The sequence below is a fragment of the Coptis chinensis genome, chromosome 5, assembly GCF_015680905.1.
Source record: "Coptis chinensis isolate HL-2020 chromosome 5, ASM1568090v1, whole genome shotgun sequence".
Taxonomy (NCBI): domain Eukaryota; kingdom Viridiplantae; phylum Streptophyta; class Magnoliopsida; order Ranunculales; family Ranunculaceae; genus Coptis; species Coptis chinensis.
In genome coordinates, this window is record NC_141460.1 from 88,683,469 (window position 1) to 88,704,888 (window position 21,420).

Here is a 21,420-nt window from a genome sequence, read left to right on the forward strand (position 1 = left end):
TAGCCTGTTCTATTTCTCAAAATTTTACGGGATTCCATTCATTTCCCTTCCTGTTCTCCGTTGAAATGTCTCATCACAAGGACTGATTTATTTTTCTAGATTGTCTTTCACTCTGGATTTGGTGAAGCAGCTGGCGATGAAGATGGGACAACAGTCCCCTTGCTCTTACTTAGTCAAGATACTTTCTAGTTATCTTCGTTAGAAACGCCATTTCTCTGGGGTGTGTGTCACTGTGTCTGTTCAAAATATTTGTCTGCACATCCCCATTTCTACTGTGTATCGTGCGATGAAAGAGTCCCCTTATATGAGGAATGTAGTGGACTTGTACCAGTAGACAAAATATCGAAAATTTTGAAACTTACAACCTTTTGGAGTGTATTGAATTCAATTTGGGAGTACAAAGTTGGTTTGGAATAATTGCGCCACTCGCCCACGCCACATTGCACCACAATACTCACAAAGTCACAAGTCACAAGTCACAAGTCACCAACCCAGGGGCAGTGCTAGAAAATTTTGCTAGGGAAGCAAAGATGAAGACTAAGCCCAATGTCATGTGCACTATGCCAGATGGCCAGTATCTATAATTCTATACTAATTGGGTTTAGAAGTTGTATTTTTTTCCCCCGAAAACTAACTTGAGCTTTAGCCCAGGATAGCCCTCAAGCTTCGCCAAAGCTCAAAAGACTGCCCCCGCTAGAAGTCTAGAACCCAAACTAAATGTCCACTACTAGTCTGCCACCCCATTTGCCCAAAAAAGGATGCATTTTTCGTTTGGATTTCAGACCTTACCTTTGAACTTTGGTTTCTTTAGATTTCTTACATCAGGAAAAGGAGTTGGAGTGTGCACAAAATAAAGGCAAACGCACAAACTAAGCATAGCAGTTGGATTGTCCAAGCTCAATTAAGGCCATTTGAACACGCAGGTGGCTTATGCACTGCGGGCTGGTGGCCCAAACATCCACTAGTTATACTTTTTAGGGTTATGTGTGTTTGCTTCCCTCAAATTTGTTACTTGCGAAAATTAAATTTTAGCCATGGCAAAGGAAATGAAGGTTGCTTGCGTGCTTCCAAGAAGGATGCGACTACTGACTACAGAAAATTATAACTACTATAATTTTACAATGGCTTCAATGTTTTAACTGGATTTAATGTCCTTCGTTCATAGGAATGCAGGGGTGAACCATTACCTGATGTACCTCTTCCAATTCTATTTTATGTACTCTATAAAATGTTGGCGATACTCCTTTGCCTAATATTATTCCATAGAAATTCATTACAACAAAAAATAGGTGGCAGATATACTTTGACGGTATTTGGAGACCCAAAATTTGAAGAAACTTTATTATCAAAAACTCGAACATTCTATTTGATAAGCACCCAAAAGTGTAATTTAAATCCTTTAATAATATTATACTTAGGCCAATTATATTTATAATAAATAAGAGTTAGTATTGTTTACGTGTTTTTGTGTATTTCAGGTCTTGAAGCAGTTAATGTGTTTAAAGACGTTATTTTGGATGAAAAACGAATCAAGATGATTGTTAGAAGAGTTCTATGTTTAAAGCCCAAGAATCAAGAAGAAAAAACATTTTCAAGCCTAGTTAAAGCTGAGAAGTCAAAGTCAATTCAGGTAGAAAAAGAACAAAAAACCATTAGAACTTCAAAATAGCGTATATTTAGACTCGGACTTCGGAATTGGGTGTACTTTATGTCAAAACGACCGAATCGGAACAAATTTTCCAATGGACCTGGCCTTGTCCCAATCAGAGCTATAAAGGTGGATGAAAATGGTATTAAAGTAATTTTTCAGTAGAATTGGCCATTTTATACTTAACCTAATGGACTTTGGGCTAAGATTAGAGGCCCAAAGTCTAGCCTCCAGGCCTATGCACAAAAATATAACTCTAATCCTCTTCTATATAAAAAGGATTAAGATTAAACCTAACTTGGCTACTCTCCTATTAGTTTAGTAGTAATTAGGGTTCTCTCTCTCTCCCCCTTTCTTTAGTTTTAGCATAGTTTAGTTTAGGGTTAGGGTTTGTAGCCTCCATTAGAACCTTTCAATAAAAGCTTTAATTATATTCAATTCTTCTTTACATTATGTATTTACTTTATTGTTTTATTTTAATTAATCCGATGACACAAGGCTATAACCTCCATTAGAGGGGGTTTATGAAGCCACATGAGGATGATTGTTAGTAGTTTAGTTATTGATTTGTAATTAGCACTTCAAGTTTTTCGTTGTGAGTTTCTAGAGATAGAATTCATAACGGAGAACTAGAGATTAGACCCATCAAAGAGATTTGGGGGATGCTAATTTCTCATGCTAGTAAAACCTTTAAAAGAAATGACTTGGTATTCACTAGGGATCAAATGAGCAATTCGACAACTAGCTAATAGTCAATCGAATTGCGTGGTGAAATTTCCCCTCTATAATTATCTTTCTCATAATTTAAATCACTGTTTTAGTATTTTAATTCACTTTTTTTATCATACCATATTACTATCATCATTAGTGATTAGTTAATAGTAGTTTATTCTATATTCGTTTACAAATACGTGCAAACAAGAGTGGATCGAACACGATTACTCATATATATATCAACATGTTTAGAGAGTATGATTATTGATTGATTAGAATGACTTTAGCATGTAGAAACACTATTTTTATATTTAATTTAATTATATTATCAAATGGCGTTGCTTGCTATCTTGCTTGTTTACGTATTGCGTGTTTAGATTAAAACTACAAAAAACTATTTTCACTATTCTCTACTATTTTTACTGTTCGTATTTTTCCGAAATATTTCTACTACTGTTTGAGTGCATACGAATTGAGAAACCAACTCCCTGCAACTCCTTGACCTGACCCTAAAAAAATCAAACTCTTGTTTTTACTCATGAGCGCGCGCGCAATAGAATTGTCTTCACACATCGTGCCCTACACCAAAGCGTGACCCGCGCCCTAATTAGCCTAATTATAAGCGTGCCCGCGCCCTATTTGAAGTAGAATAAATTCATTTTTTTTGTATTAATTGCAATATTACATCACGAGTACATTACAGTACTCGTATGCCCAACAACTTAAGTAATTCAAAATTAATTTTTCATACTATACGGTGTCTAGAAAACTTAAATCATTGTTTTAGCATTTTAATTCACTGTTTTTATCATACCATATTACTCTCATAATTAGTGATTAGTTAATAGTAGTTTATTCTAGATTCGTTTACAAGTACGTGCAAACAAGAGTGGATCGAATATGATTATTCCTATATATATCAACATGTTTAGAGAGTATGATTATTGATTGATTAGAATGACTTTAATTAGTATGTAGAAACACATTTTTACATCATCTAATTTAATTATATATACTATCACTATTACAATAACTACACCATAAGGGCCATTTTGTAACAGGGCAAAATTTTCATTTGTAACAAAAATATCTGTTACTACTTTTCTAACGGACATAACTGTGAGGTTCTTTAGTATCCGTTAGTATATTTCAATTTATTTTTCCAATTATTATCAAAATATTATTTTAATGTTTGGTAACAATTACATCCGTTACAAAACAAATAAAAAACATCTAACACAAACACTAAAAGGGTATATGTGGAATTAACGGAAAAGATTAGAACTAAATAAACAGGTTCTCCCGATGATCTCCCATGGCTCGTGTCTCTCAAGTCTTCAAGCCTCCATGAAACATCCCATGACTTCTTAGTTTTATTATTTTTGTGTTCAAAATCAAATACAATAAGTAAAATGGCGGATTCAGTAGCACATTTAGAGAAGATGGGTAGATAGCTCAAATGCCCAATCTGGCAATAACCTCTCCTCTGTCAAACCCTCGCCGATGAAGATGGAAAATATCCAGATATATACACTTTCTTTCTCTCACTCTCTTATCTGTTTTGTCTTTCAATTAGCCAAACCCTAGCTGGCGAATTTATGAGTTTTTTTTGTTTTATTTGTGCACTGTTCAAATTAGGTTTATTTGGTTCCTCTTGCTGATGAATTAGGGGAAATTAATCTGTGTTGGAACTGTAAGATTGGACTCAAAATTCACGCTCCCAATTGGGATACTTCATTTGTTTGGGGTTTGTTTGGCTAATTGAAAGAATTTGGTATCAATTAAATAGTTTCAGTGCTAAGATTCAGTTTTCCTTACAAACTGTTTGTGTATCTGTTTGATTTCGTTTGTTGTGGTTTCACTTTGTTTTTCAAATCAACCGCTACATAAGAACCTCTGCAATTCTTATCCATTGCTTGGGTTCTCTCCCTATAATTTCTCTATCTTCCTTAGACGAACACAGGCAGGTTAGATATTATTATTTTTTTAAAATTTTTTACTACCTTTTTTTTCCAGTGAAATCCATCGTCAGATAATGGTCGGTTTATTCCCTGTTCATCTTTGTATTTGCAAATTGAAAAGCCTCACCACTAGATTGGACAAAATACATACAAGCAATAATTCCTAATCGATTGGTGATTTAATTTGGTGATGTGGAGTTGTGGACACAGAATGATTCAGATATCTTGAACTAACCATACGTTTGCCTCAGTTGTTTCGCAACAAATTTTAATGAGTACGTCAAGTTCTTAACCCAATAAAAAGTACGTCAAGTTATTTTGATGATGCAATTCTGTTGTTTTTACTTTTGTTAGTATGATACTCATATCTATGTAGGCTATTTAAGTTGTGGAACTCAGAATCCAAGGTTGATACTTATATCTATTCAATGGCGTTTTGTTTCTCTTATCTTTTTGGTCCTTACTTTCTTTGTAGTTATGAAAGCTTATACATTCAAGAAAGGAAATGACAATAAGTTAGATGTAGTTATGAAATGTACGTGTGGTGTCAAAGTCAGGTGCTTAATAGTTAACACTAATGGTTAGTGAGAAATTTCATATTTGATAATGGAGGCATGCCTTGAATAGGCAGGCGTTGATAAGAGAGATGTCCTTTTATACAGTATTGCTATATATTGATCATACAATTTATAGTAAGAACTATACTTTTTATGCATTCAAAAATTAGACTTCAGAAGGAGTAGTTTACTTTGAGAGGCTTTGTACATTAGTTTCAGAAACGTAAACTTCCAATTGATACAACTAAACGTTTGATAAGTTCAATTTACTTTCACTAATCTGCGTGTTCCACGACCAAGAATGCCGAGCAGTATTCTTAAACAAGGTAGAGCATATCCTAGGATCTAGCTTGCTCATATTGTCCATGCCATACTTCCATGAATGGAGAAACAAAAGTGTGATATGTCATTTGGGTGAGAATTTCTAAACTGGAAATATTGGGTGGTTGCATGTGAGATACTAGTATATCTTATATAAGCTTATGCACTTCTATGAGATTCACACGGTGGCTATTTTAGTTGCCTCTTATTTACATTATATAAACCCCTGGTCAATTTTATTTTATTTTATTTTATTTTTTTTATTTTTTTTCTAATCTAGCTACTTTTAATTTCAACTTTGTTACTTTTATGTTACAAAGATCTCGTTTTCATTTGATGCATGCTGGGTTCATAAAATGGGAATTGGATTACTCCTATCATCTTCCTAATTTGTTAGGTAAGTTGCTTTATTAGGTGGCCCAGGATTCTACTTACTTTTGAATTGTTTCATCTAGATTTTCTTATTTTACTTCATTCTCTAATTACGTATGAGCCAACTAAAACGTCAAGCTTTCTTGCACTTCTGAAAGCTGATCAAAGGTAATGGCTATAACTTTGTCAAGTTTTGTTTCTGTGTGACTATTTGTGCCTTAGTTTCTAGGTTTAAGGACGCTATATAAAGTCCAATTCGTGATGATATGTTTACATTGTTATGTTGATATATATAAGATTCAACAGGGTGACAATGGTTTACAAGAATTTACTTGAAGAAACAACCCATAGAGCTAGTTTTAAACTTCCCATTTATACTTGTGGTTGTTCTGGACTAAGCCATTTCTTGTTTTTCATTGCATAGTTGAGATTGCAAGGAGCTTCACAGGAGAACCAACAAAGAGCAAGAAGCAACCTCAAAAAAATGTTGCCATGGTTGCTTGGTCCACGCTTCAAGAACCTATGTAAATCTTTTTTCCCCTTTTTTATTATGTGCAATTTATTATGTTTGTGGTGAGTCTTCAGATTAATTAGGGTACACTACAAACTTGTCTTGGCCTTTCCTTCACCCATACACACTTGTTAGTTTGAATGGAGTTTGTGGTACTTCCTGCACCATTTTTTACTTGGCCGGCTTGTTATTTTGGATGATTAGTATTATACTTTTCACAAGTGCTGACCCTTTATTCTTCTCTCCTCAGTTTCCTTGGTGCTTATTAGTGTGGTGCATTCATTGCAGGTGCTGGATATCGATCGTGGAAGAAATTCAGGAGAGGCATGGCACAGTGAAGGAGATTGAAAATAAGCTTCTTGAGTCTTGACTTCCATCAGGTTTGAAAATTTTACCACCTCCGAGCTTGATGAGATTTCTTAGCAGACCACACTTAATTATATTACTTGCATTCTTTTGTTGTTGTCAGGTTTTCCTTGATATGGTCGTTCTAGTTCAGGCTCAAGGAGACTTGCTAGGCAACATTGAAGTTCAGGTTTACATCTTTGTAATACATATCAATAATGCGGTTGATTGACTAATTGTGTTCACTTTGGAATGAACAAGTGCACATTGCTAAATTGGAATTCATGTGTGGTTGATTTATGGCAAGTTGTTTGCAATATAGTGATTTGTTTGTTTTCTTTGTTATGTTCATTGCTAAATGATAAGCATACAAAGATAGTTTACCTACGAAATGAACGATAAAACTCAAAACGTAAGTAAACTAAAACTTATTTTACGTGCTTAAATTTATCAAAGATTGTTCTACTCTCGATCTATTGAACAAATATAGTGGAGTAGGAAGTTCGTTCCACTCCTAGTCCTTCCGCATGCTGTGTTTTCTAGTCTAATTACTCTACTCTAAGTTTAATGAGAGATTTACGAAATGATAACTAGACTACGATGCAACTACCCACAAGATGCAACTAGTCGACTATTTAAACAACTATGGGAATACTACGTCGATTATATGATAAGGAATTAGGGGGGGATTGATTCCACCTTAACTCAACTTAATTTACTAACGACGAATCGTCGTAATCCGAATTGAACTGCTACGCAGAACAATTGATTCTTCCTAATCCCTAGTGTTCATGGTAATCTCTACCAACTAACATCACAATTGATTCTTCCTAATCCCTAGTGTTCATGGTAATCTCTACCAACTAACATCTAGCATGTGAAGTATTCAACCCCATTCTCATGGTGGACTAATTACTTCTAGAGTTGAATGGGAAATTACGACTATTCTACGTTAATCGAAATCAAGCTTCATCAAGGTTTTTCAACCCCCTCTAATGGAGGTTTAGCCGAGAATCATAAGACTATCATTTCTCATGGAATCTAAACAAGACATAATATAAATATTTGAACTTTACTTGTTTAAATTCAATTCGAAACTACTCATGCAATAATTGAATTAAACTAATAATGACAAATAAGTAAATCTAAGGATTTAAGCTAATAAATAAATGAAAATGAAACTAGATTATGGAGAACTAATTAACTTTATTTATCTAATAAATAGCAATAAAAATAATTTAATACTGAATTTAAGGCAAGAATAAAAACTAATTAATTAATCTAAAACTAGATCTAGAACTAAGGTTTAATGACTACTTTTCTTATCCTAACCTAATTTATTTTCTAACCTAACTATCTACCCTTAACAAAGAGTCAAGCTTTTGTTTTTATACTTTCAGATCCAAAAATCGTGCATGGGCTTGGAGCCATGTTTTGGGCCAGAGAATCAGGCCCAAAACCCAATTCTTTCAGTCCAAAAAGGTCTCTTCAGCTGCAGTTGGCTTCAACAGACTTTTCGTCCACTTCTGCTCCTCTGATTGGGTCAAGGCTTAGACCATTGGAAAGCTCTTTCCGAGTCGGTCGTTTTGACATAAGGTAGGCCCAATTCCGAGGTCTGAGTCCAAAGATACGGCCTTCGGAAGTTCTACTGACTTTGTGTGCTGTTTCTGCCCGCGTCGACTTTTCAACTTTTGAACGGGTTTTACAAAGGCTTTGTCTTCTTGAATCTTGACCTTTAATCATGGAACTCCTTAGCAACCAACCTTTGCTCATTTATCTCGCTAAAGTGGCACATTTCTACACATCATGGACTTTGAAGCCTGAAATGCATAAAAAACACGTAATCAGTATTAACTCTTAATTATTACTCACATAATTGGTCTAAAAGTATGATGGTTAAGGGGTTAAAACTACAGTTTTGGGCTCTTATCACTAAATACAACAATACTTTGAACAGAATTTGCAAATTGCGAGATAAGCTACACTGTGACTAAGGAGGTATGCTTTAACTGATTTTCCCCTTCCTATTTTTTCCATCCAGTTCCTGTTTTGTGTTCCAGTTCACTATGTTGGTTATATATACTTAATACCGTCTAATTTTAGTTATGAACTTTTAGTGTTCTGACGAATTCTACTATTCAGATTGAGGTCGAACTCTTGTCTTGGCTAGTGGTTATGGGTATCTGCAAGGCTGTTTGAATCATTAAGAGAGTTTTAGTTTAAGGACAAAGGAATGAGCGACCGGGCGATTTGATGAAATTACAGGCTTACATACGAGTAATTTCTCCTTTATCCATAGTGGTTTTAAATACGTTGTGACACCTGCTTATGCCTCGTATATCTAGACAAATTAGAACCCTTTATAAAAGTCCGCGTGAATTGCAAGAAGGGTTACTTCAATCACTTTCACTAAAAGACAGGTAAGACATGTCAAGTTATGTTCTTATTCACCCCAAATTCTTTACTTACAACCAGGACAATCTTTGTACATGGGGCCACCTTGTCCTGCTCTTTATATATATATAGCTAAATCCATCTTTGTATTATTGTATAGGGGCGCAGTTCACCAAGCGAACCGTTAAAATTGATTAGGAAGACTTGAGAGAGCAACAAGAGGCAAGCAGTGACGACCAATACAATGCAATCTTCTCTTGTAGAATATTAGACATCCCAGGAATAGGTTAGGTGAAATCATTTATATGTAAGTTTGATTTGTAAATTGGGATTTGGACTTGGATTTGGATTGGTGGCTTTGTTTCTATAATGATTAATTGATTGTTGATTTTGTTTCTTGTTATTCATTTGTTTATTAAGTTTGTGGAATGTGATCTCTATAAGATAAATGTAGTAATAAGATGTGCTAGATCTAGATGCCTAGATGTGCAGCAGGGTGGAAACAATTTAAGTAGGGCTGAAAAATATTTATATATATATATATTTTTTCCACATGTTATAGTTTACTAACGGATATTTCCGTTACAAATTCCGTTTCTAATATCAAGTGACACATTTATTCCTAACGGATATTTTTGTGACATATGAAATCTTTATTTTGAAGCGAGCCAAACTTTACTCACACTTAAATTGGTTAGAAATTACCAATCTAAACGGACTATCATCAGTTGCATATCCGTTACAAAGAATTATAGTAACGGATATAAGCGTTACTAATTTTAGCCTAAGTGACTGTAACACACCAGAGCTAACGGATATAAGCGTTAGTAAAAATATAAGTAACGGATATGGCCGTTAGTAAATGCCTTTTATGGTGTAGTTAATGATTACTATTTATATATTATCATTACATGTGATTAGTTACAGAGTTGGTTGCAAAGAAGTTTCTAAGAAGCTTCTTAATCACGTCATTATCTGAGTTGCTGGAATGTTAAGCTGGCATTGACCAAGTCTTCTTTCTTTAGAATCTTCTACTATTCTAATACACCCCCTCAAGCCATTGTGAAAGTATGAAATAATGTGCTTGGTAAAACAAATTAAGAAGCACCCCCTGAAGATGTAGAAGGCTTGACAGAAAGTTGCTTCTGAAGCATTGAGAATCTACTAGAACTGAGTCCTTTTTTTGTAAAAATGTCAGCGTCCTGAGTGTAGATGTACTGAAGCTTTAGAACCTTATTTGTAACCTGATTTCTTATATAATGAAAGTCAACTTCTATATATGTGCTTTGATCTGCCATGAAATACTGGATTCATAGAAAGAACAATATCACTTAGATTATAACACTAGAGAAGTGGTGGTTGATGAAGGAAAATCTGCAAATCCTTGAATAGAGTACATCAGTACACAACCATGAGATTTCTGATGCAGTGTAAGCCAAAGATCTATATTCTGCTTCTGTAGAGCTTCTAGAGACTGTATTTTGTTTCCTTGAGCTCCAAGCTATTGGACTAGAGCCAAAAAAATATACAGAAGCCACTTGTTGATCTACTGCTGAAGGGACAACATGCCCAATCAGCATCAGAATATGCAGTAATGCTTTGTGATCCTTTTTGTAAGTGAATGCCATGACTCAGTGTACCTTTGAGATACCTTAAAATTCTTTTGACAGCAACAAGATGTGTAGTTCTAGGCTTGTGCCTAAATTGACACACTTGATTGACTGGGAAGCTCAAGTCTGGTCTTGTCCAAGAAAGATACTACAAGCCACCTACTAGATATCTATATTATGTTGGATCTTGTAGTAAATCTCTAGAGTTAATATCTAGTTTTCGAGTAGTATGTCATGGAGTCTGACAAGGTTTACAATCCTCCATATTTGCTCTTTTCAAAAACTCAAGTGTATACTTTGTTTGAGTTAGCATCATACCTTGAGCATCTCTTTTGACTTCAATTCCCACAAGAAATAATGCAACTCACCTAGATCCTTCATTGAGAATAGCTCACTCAATTTCTGAATAAGAGTATTGCAATAAGCCATTGAATTTCCTGTGAGAATAATATCATCCACTTAGACTAGGAATTGAAATATGTGACATCACTTGAAGTTCTTTTGATAAACAGAGAAGTATTTGCCTTTGATGGAGAGAACCCAAGAGCAATTAGAGTATGCATAAGTTTCTCATACTAGGCTCGAGGTGCCTGTTTAAGCCCATAAAGAGATTTATGCAACTTGCATGCATGATTTGGCTTAAAAGGGTTTCTAAAACCTGAAGGCTGAGTCATATAAACATTTTCTTTTAGATTGCCATACAAGAAAGCATTTGACACATCTAACTGTTGAACTCCCCAATTCAACTAAACTGCCAAGGAAAGAATAAGTCTGATAGTTGTTGCCTTTGCTACTTGACTAAAGGTCTAATTGTAATCAATCCTGACTTTTTGATGATACCTTTTGGCAACTAACCTTGCTTTGTACGTGCTTGTTAATAGAACCACCAGGTTTTTGTTTAAGCGTAAAAACCCATTTATGTTCAACAATATGCTGAAATGGATGATAAGGAACTAAACTCCAAGTCTTTGTTTGAACCAAGGCATTGAATTCTGACTGTGTAGATTCTCTCCATTCTTTTGACTTTATTGCTTGAGTATAGCAAGTGGGAATGGGAGGACTAGAATCAAGTTTAGAAACTAAAACAACTGGTAATTTGTGTTTAGAAGTAGGTTTAGTGTATTCAAAATTTTTGTTGAATGGGACTTTTGAAATAGGTTTATGAATTTCAGTCATGGCTCTAGTTTGTATTGTGGAAGGAACTTGTTGAATTTCAGCAACAGGAAGAACTGGAGACAGAGGTGGTGACTGATGATCTGGTGAATGATTTTCTGATGTACTTGAATGTGCAGGAGATAAGTGATGTGAGTTAACATGATCATTTTGATTTTGAGGATCAGGGTTTGAGTGATTTGAGGCAGAAGAGGAGTCTGAAGTTGATGTTTGTAAAAATGATGGAGGATAATTAGAGTTAAGTAATGGTGGAACAAATACTTGACGTTTAGTAGGAAAAGATGGAATTGATGTTCTTGGTTGAGTTGCGAATGGAAAATTATTTTCATTAAAGATGACATACCTTAAGGTAAAGATTCTTCCATTGGAAAAATTTAGGCATTTGTACCCTTTGTAATCAGTACTCTAGCCTATGAATATACACTCTTTACTTCTAGGTTCAAGTTTATTTATTGTATAAGGTCTCAACCATGGGAAACAAGCAGAACTATACATTTTCAAGAATGAATAATCAGGAAGAGTATGTTGGAATCTCTTGTGTATTTCTAAATACTAGTGTGTGTGTGCAAAGTGGAGGAGATGAACAAATAGTGTTCTCTCCACTTTAGTGCATAATAGATAGTCCCACATTGGTTATCCACCACATCGGGTCGGTTTCAGGCTTGGGCTTGGGCTTACTGTTGTGGGTAGTGGTTTGACCAATTGCCTAGACTTGTTTTGCTTTTTTCTTGAGCAGCAAGTTTTGGTGTTCTATTAGGAGTTGGTCTCTTTTCCTTATCTGTTTAGGAGACTAACCTAACCTCTATAAATAGGACTGTGAGTCCATAGAGGGGAGAGACTTTAATAGATCAGAAACCCATCTCAGAGAAACAGAAACGATAACCTATCCTATTCTTCTTCTCTTCTTCCTGTAGTCGCCAGAGAGAGTTATATTGTTGTTCTAGATGGTAGTCTGTTCTAGTGCAAAATCAGACTGTTGTAAACTATTGAATCCTGTGAGGAAGACGCCACTGCTGCCTTTCTGCACCATTGGAAGGGGAAAAATCTTTCCTTAAGGACAGCCTAATCTGCGCCTTGGTTATTACCTGTTAATTCTGTCATTGTCTACTATTCCTTCTGTTCTACTCTAGTTGTTGTGTTGATACAACTATTCTAACAATCTTAACGAAAGAATTCGTAGTAGAACAAAGGAGAGTGCTTTAAATACGACAATCAAAAGATAACTCTTTTACTTTGAGTTATTGTTTGTGTTATTGGGTTATGACTTTAGAAATTTTCTAATAATTTCGTTTTTGTTAGGGAAACCAATTAAAGATTGAATATTTATTGATCTTTTATGGTTTATCAAACCCTATATGGTTGTAAACCTTTCTACTATGTTTGTGGGAGTCAAATATGAGATTTCTATCAATAAAAACGTCAAAGTTCGTCTTTTTGATAGCTGCGTCACTCTTTATGGAAACTGCGATAACTTTCAGCTCAGAGCTCGGTTTTGCAATCTGCTTCTTGTGTTGGATAGCTGATTCAAAGAGATTTCCAGTGGTATAAGGCTTGATACCCAATTCGTCCTGAGCTGGTTCAGAATTACAGTTCTTTTGAATTGTTTTTCTAAAAGGAGGAAAATATGATAATCCGGTTTTTCAATCGGTTAGGTATCGTATTATTTCACTCTTTGCAATTTTTTTGGTTGAATTATATGGTGATATTATTGCCTTGAGTTGCATGCTAGTTTTTCTTAGGAGGGAAATCCCTAAGTTTAAACTTCTTTAATAACTTAGTCAACAAATTATATATGTTTATCACTAAGATATTAATTGGTTTGACTAGAAGTAGTTTGATATTATTTTCTTTGTACATATGTAGATGTATGTAGATGGTCTAAGAGAGACTTTAAGATATTTAATATCAATCACACTCAAATTATGGATAGTAATTATAATGTATTCAATGCATAATTGCTTACCTCTATTGAGTGTATGTGTTGTTAGACGATGATTATAATTGTACTATTGTGAAAATACATGTTAGATGAAGTAACTTGTAGCTTATATCCAATATAGCATATGTTAAAGTTGTATAACATGCTAGTTTTGGATATTAATCATCGTGGATTTACTTTGAACTTGATGATAGTTTATTGGTAAAGTTTTCTAGTTGAAGACATTAATGGGTTGAGCCATTAGATGTTGTGGTAGTACTTGAGGTCTTGTTGATAGGGTATCCTATCTTGCTTGAGCTCATGTAAAAAGAGGAGGTGAAGTCCTCAGTTGTTTTGTATATTCAGTGGCTAGATTTGCTTAAATATCGTATACTTTTTGTTGTGAGGGGTACAGTTAAAGTTTACTTTTCCTGAACCTATGATATGATATTAACCATGTTTGGCATGGATGCATTATTTAACATAGGCATGAAGTTCAACCATGTCATATATTATTAAGTAATGAGCATCGTTGTCTACGAGAGGAAACAATATGGGAAACAATCATATCCTCCTAAACCTAATTTAGTCAAGGAGATGTAAGGTTATGGATTGTCTTCTTAGACAATATCCTCCAGTGACTATTTTAGACAAGGAGATGTAACACTTGTGGATTGTCTTATTAGGCATCATCCTCCTATGACTATGAATAAATAGCCAAGGTGATGTACAAGTGCGTGGATTGTCTCTCTATGTAAGTTGGAATGTTGAATGATGAAAAGAAGAATGATAATGATTTTATCTTGGGTAAAACCTTTTTCATCGAATTATTCTATTCTTTAAAATTCATTTGAATCACTTGTGGATTTCCTTTCATATAGATAGCATGAATATAATATGTCTATGTTTAATATGATCGATAATCATAGACTTGAGTAAAGTATATTCTTGTCATAAGAGTGCATATTATTGTTGGTGTTTCTTTTAATGTTTTTAGCGGTATAATGTGTTTTGCATGTAAGTTTGATTAGGTTGAGTAACCATTAAACTGTGGGGGTTGGTGACCCATTTGCATGACACTGTTTTACCATAGTTCATTTCACAAGATAATTGGAAAGACATTGAACTACAAAGTATGGAAAGGTCTTGTGCCTATCCAAAAATGCTTCAAAATGTGGGGGGTGTCTTGCCAAGGCTATTGTGAATGAATCTAAAAGATTTTTTTGAGACCTAGAACTATCTAGTAGATGTTCATTGGTGAAACTCATAATAGTAATGTTTGTTTTAGTTGTCATACATGATAATAATCTTGTAGATACTACACTATTATTGAATGTCTTATATGCTAATTTTATTTTGAGGATGTGCTTTCTATAAAATTGGCATATAGTGGTTAGATATTCATAATGAACTATGTAAGAGGATCCTATAATTTCTGAACAAGAAATATGAAAGACTATCAGTGAGTATATCCACCATTCACGGTGATGATGTTTATATGTTTCTTGAAGAAGATTCATTAACCTATAAGGAAGTTGTCTGTCTATGAGAAGTGTCCTTTTTTGAAGGATACAACTCCTCTAAACTGGACTCTTGTTTTATTGGGGGATCTATAGGTTGAATTGGATATTCAAGAGGAAACTAAAATGTGATAGTTGTATTGCAAAATACAAGGCTAATAATAATAGCCAAGGGGTTTCAATCAGAGACAAGATTTATATTACTTTGAAACCTTGCTCATGTAACTAGAATTTCTTCCACAGAATTCTAAAGACTCTAGTTGAGTAGTTGTGCAGAACTACAATACCAAGCGTACCAGGTGATGAGCTGAAGGTATACAATTTAGTTAAATCTTTGTATGAGTTGATTCAAGCGCCTATAACTGGCATGAGCAATTCAACAACATATTAGTGTCATATGGATGTCAAGGTACCGTTGTTGATAAAGGTGTGTCTTTTCTTTAGAATAAAGCAAGACATATGTGTTAATCTCTCTTTGTTTAGATGATTTAATATCATGAGTGCTAGCATTGAGAATGTGTATGAGACAGAGAAATTCCTATTTGAAACACATAATAGACCGTCATTGAAAATGATAGTTCATTATGTTGTTAAACTCATTTATGTAATTGCTATATTCAATTGTCAAAATGTTGACGTTTGAATATGGTTGAAGCCCACATCGTACCTTAAACCAGACCGGCCGGATGGTCTAAGGGAATTTTGGGCACTACAGAATTGAATGACTGGTGAATATAGGAATTATAACTCATGTTGGTCTTATTATATTGTTTTAGCACGTAGTAGAAATATTTTTCATTGAAAAGTATGGGTATTCTAATAGTAAGCATGCGTTAACACCTTTTGTGGCAAATATCCATCTTATGAAAAATAATCTACTTGTGTTTTCTCATACTAAATATGTCAATATCATTGGTAGCCTATTGTACTTGATGGATAATGTATGTGAGACATGACATTGCCTACATTTATGGCATACTAAGCTGATAACCCATTGTGTCCTTATAAGGAACTTTGATGTATATTGTCAAATTATCCAAGTACTATAGCAGAGTCATTGATTATGGACTGATATTTAGTAGATTTCCATCATTGTTGGAAGGGTAATATGTTATAAACTGGATCCAGTAATGTTTATGTGATTACCTTTGGTGGAAATTGAGTGTCTTGGATATCATCCAAGCTAATCGCCTTAGAAAAGGCATATGATGATGTTGAGTGGGTTAGCAACCTCTTGGCAAATCTTCTCATTGGCTCTAAACAACCTCCTGATGTGTCTATGTTTTGCAACTGTCTCATTGCAATAGCTAAGACATAAAGAAATATGTGCAATGGGAAATGTATATACATAAGTTTGAGATATAACTTAATCAAGCAGCTGCTAGAGATTATGTTAGGTCGGACTTAGTTTGGCCACATGTCTGACCATACCATTTATTTGGAGGCAAGTGGTTATACGTCGAGGGGATGGAACTTATGCCCAGATATAGGGTGACACTGACGGCAACCCTACCTATGTGATTGGAGATCCCATGAAGTAGGTTCAAAGGGAAAAACAAGTCACTTCGTCGTCCTGCAGTACTATCGTCTTATTTATTTACGAGACGTCCCACCCTATGGCGAGATGGTACTATAGTATACTTTGTATAACTAGAATTGCAATGTGTAAGGATGAGTTATTTTACTCTTATTGGAATCCATAGTCCATTTTATAATGAGATAGTGTATTTTAACTGCAATGTACACTTGATGGATATCCACCTACATGAATGTAGAATTGGGTCGGTTCTTATGAGTATACGGGCAAGTACTCTAGAGCATTCATGGAACACAGGCAACGTAAGGGCCAAAAAGCGCAACATCACAGAACAGGCATATAATGAAGGAACAATGTGGGTGCATGTGATCTATTTTACTACAAGGGAATGTTGGTTCAAAGATTTTTTAATCAACCAGTTTCACGTATTATAAGACATGTTATCCTATGACTGGTTCAAGCCCGTAAAACACCAGTATCTTATGCATTGTTTTTTCGATTCTCTCTGGCATTTAGTTAACCTATTTCTTTTGTAATATCCTATTCCAAAATAGTGGGGGACTATTAATATTTTGAAATAGTGGGGGATTATTGGAATCTCTTGTGTATTTCTAAATACTAGTGTGTGTGTGCAAAGTGGAGGAGATGAACAAATAGTGTTCTCTCCACTTTAGTGCATAATAGATAGTCCCACATTGGTTATCCACCACATCGGGTCGGGTTCAGGCTTGGGCTTGGGCTTACTGTTGTGGGTAGTGGTTTAACCAATTGCCTAAACTTGCTTTGCTTTTTTCTTGAGCAGCAAGTTTTGGTGTTCTATTAAGAGTTGGTCTCTCTTCCTTATCTGTTTAGGAGACCGACCTAACCTCTATAAATAGGACTGTGAGTCCATAGAGGGGAGAGACTTTAATAGATCAGAAACCCATCTCAGAGAAATAGAAACGATAACATATCCTATTCTTCTTCTCTTCTTCTTGTAGCCGCCAGAGAGAGTTATATTGCTGTTCTAGAGGGTAGTCTATTCTAGTGCAAAGTCAGACTGCTGTTAACCATTGAATCCTGTGAGGAAGAGGCCATACTTCTTTGCCTTTCGCACCATTGGAAGGGGCTTAAATCTTTCCTTAAGGACAGCCTAATCCACGCCTTGGTTATTACCTGTTAATTCTGTCCTTGTCTACTATTCCTTCTGTTCTACTCTAGTTGCTGTGTTGATACAACTATTCTAACAGAGTATTGTATAGTTTTTTTAAAAGGTGAGATGGATTTTGAATTTAAAGGCGGAAGTCTATTTATGAGGAAAATATCAGTCATGAACCAATATTTAGGAGGAACATTGCTTTGGCCAATCATTGTTTTGGCTATTTCTAATAAATGCATGTGCTTTCTCTTAGCAATACCATTTTGCTAAGGAGTATGAGGACATGAGTATTGAAGGCAAATGCCATTTTGTTGTAAAAGGGATTTGAACATGTTACTTTTGTACTCTCCTCCTTCATCACACCTAAAAGTCTTAATTTTTGTGTTGAATTGGTTTTGAAGATATTGAACACATAAAACACTCCTGACTTTTTATGCAATGGAAATATCCAAGTAAACTTGGACCAATCATCAGTGAATGAAACATAATATAGAAAACCAGAGATAGAAGGAATGGATGAGGCCCCCAAACATCACTATGAATTAATTATAATGGACTTGTAGTACAAGTAGTTGATGATATGAAAGGTACCATTGTACTCTTTCCTTGTTTACTAGCATTACAAAAAGACAGAGAAGAACAATTTCCATTGATCAAAGATTTATGTAAAGACATGACTTTGTACATGGTGGATAGAGATGGATGGCCAAGTCTTTGATGCAATATATTAGCATTAGACTTGACTCCAGATTGAGAGAGCAAAAAGAGTAGAAACCACGTGAGTAGCTGAAGCATGAAAGCAAGTAGAAGCTTTTGGCAGTGAGGCTGAAAATTGAAACTTGATAGGATATAGGCCATTCTCAGCTCTCCCTTGAAAAAGAGTCTTGCCCATGGCATTGTCCTTCACAACAAAGTGATGTGGAGAAAATGTAATAGAACAATTATTATCTTTTATAAACTTTTGAATAGAAAGTAAGTTTTGAGATATTTTTGGAACATGCAATATATCATTTAACTTAAACACAAATGCAGAGGTTTGAAGTGTAGATGAACCTGTATTAGCCATGTGAAGACCTTGCCTATCATCAACTAGAACTTTGTCCTTTCCAGTATAAGGATGATGTATAGTGGGATTATTCAAATCAGCAGTGATGTGGTTTGTAGCACCAATATCAGCAATCCATTGAGACTCAGATGAAGGATTGTAATCAGAAGTGTAATCAGTGGTATAATAATTTGCTAAGTTGAGTATTCACCATGAGAAGAGGTTCTGGTTGCTGCATTGCTTGTAGTTTTGTTGGTGGTTGTCATCCAATGTAAGAGTGATTCATGCGGTTGTAGCAATCAATTGCTGAATGTCCTAGTTTTCCACAAATTTGACATTCAATTTTGTTATTTGGATTCACATAAGGATTGCAAAATTTCTAATTGTTTTGAAAGTTGCCAACACCTCTGTTAAAACCACCTCGACCTCGTGTTCTGCCTCTTCCTATGAAGTTATTTGATCCTCCTCTATTGTAGTTATGAGATGAATAAAAATTTCTTGTTGCTGCAAATGCTTGAGTAGAAATTGCATGAGCAGCTTTCTATCTTTCAGTTATGTTTATTTCTTCACTGAGTAATAATCCATAAAATTCATCAAAAGTAGCATCTTCAGTTCTCACTCTAAGAGAAGTTGCAACTGGATCATATTCACTTGGAAGACCTCTAAGAACATCCTGAACTAAATCACCATCAGAGACTATGATATTGGCCGCAACTAGACCATCACTTAATGCTTTAACCTTATGAAAATAATCATGCATAAAACTATCTCTTTTCTTGATTCCTTGTGGTTGATCTTTCAACTGATGAACTTGAGTTCTAGTTGCTAGAGCAAACCTCTTTTCAAGCACATTCCACAACTTAGTAGAAGTTTTAATACAAATTACATAAGGTAAGATAGATTCTGAGATGGTTGCATTCATCCAAATGAGCAACGTTTGATCTTGTTTTATCCAATTGAGATATTCAAGATTGACATTTGATGTCAATTGACCTTCGTCATCAATAACAAATTGAGATGGACATTTGTTTGAACCATTAACAAATCCAACAAGATTGTTACTTTTAAGAATTGGTTTGAATAGTTGTTTCCAGAGAAGAACATTATCTTTAGACAACTTGATTGGAACAAATTGAGAGATGTTTATGGAATTCATGTTAACTGATGAAGAAATTGAAGATGTTGAAGCCATAATAACAACAAATGATGAAGAATGATAACGTACTTAGTAAGAGTTGAAGTAATCAATCAAGAAATGAATGAAAAATATCAATAACATGTAATTCAAGAGGATTGAGAATAATTTGTAACCTAATTGAAGTAGATAGATGATCTACTAACTGATTAAGTGTAGTATAGTGTTGCTTCAGTAGCTTGTTGAAACTTTTGTTTGATCTTTAATGGTGGAAGAATGGGGAAGAATTGGTTTTGAGGTTGGATATCAAAATTGTCTTTCAGCTTGAAGCTCTGATACCATGAAGAAACTTTATTATCAAAAACTTGAACATTCTATTACAATGATCACTATTTATATCCTATTATTACATGTGATTAGTTACAGAGTTGGTTATAAGGAAGTTTCTAGGAAGCTTCTTAATCACGTCATTATTTGAGTTGCTAGAATGCTAAGATGACATTGACCAAGTCTTCTTTCTTTAGAATCTTCTATTATTCTAGGAGCATTTGCAATGCAGGGGATTATAAGGGGTTTGTGACTATAGTCACCAGTTTGGTGCAAAAATGGTTGTGCAATGCACTGGTGAATACCTGGTGACTATAGTCCCCAGTTGATTTCAAGGTGAAACCTTCCACCGAGATAGTGGCTGACTTGTTAACTTTGGATGGGATCTTGGATTCCGTTTGGCTTACAAAACTCACCAGACGGAATCCAACATCCCGTCTTGCTATATTTCTTTTTTTTTTCAGACAGAATCAAACATCCCGTTCGGAGTCCTAACGGCTAGTTCATCAACGGTCAGAAAGTCAGAATGGTAAAAAACAGTCAAAATAAAAAACTTTGGTATATATACAACATTTGTTTCATTTCAACTCACACACACTTCCAACAATCATATATCATATTTCTTCTTCTTTAAAATCAGTTCTTAAAAAAAAAACAAAATATTAAATGACATCATCTCAAGCATCTCAAGCAAGTGGTAGCACTCAAGCAAAAGCAAAAACTCACTTTAGTATGTCCGAAGATCAAGCTCTATGTCTTGCATGGATAAAAATTAGGGAAGACTCCATTGTTGGTGCTTTCCAAAATGCAAAATGATTTTGAAATCGTGTAACAAACGAGTTCAATCAAGCACGTGGGTCGGATAGGTCTTCCGATTCAATTAGCGGTAGATGGAAATATATTTCAAAAATGATGAACAAGTTTGTTGCAATTGTGAATGCGGTGGAGGCTCGACATGCTAGTGGTACAACAATACAAAGCCGGGTAATTACAACTTTGTCAATTTGGAATTTATTGACTATCTTAGTCTTAGTCTAATTATCTTAGTGTATTTATTATTTCCATGTTAGTCTTAGTCTAATTATTATCTTAGTCTAATTATTATTTTAGTTTAATTATCTTAGTCTTAGTGATTATTTTAGTCTAATTACCACCATTTTATTTTTTAGTTGTCCGAGGCAAGGATGACGTACC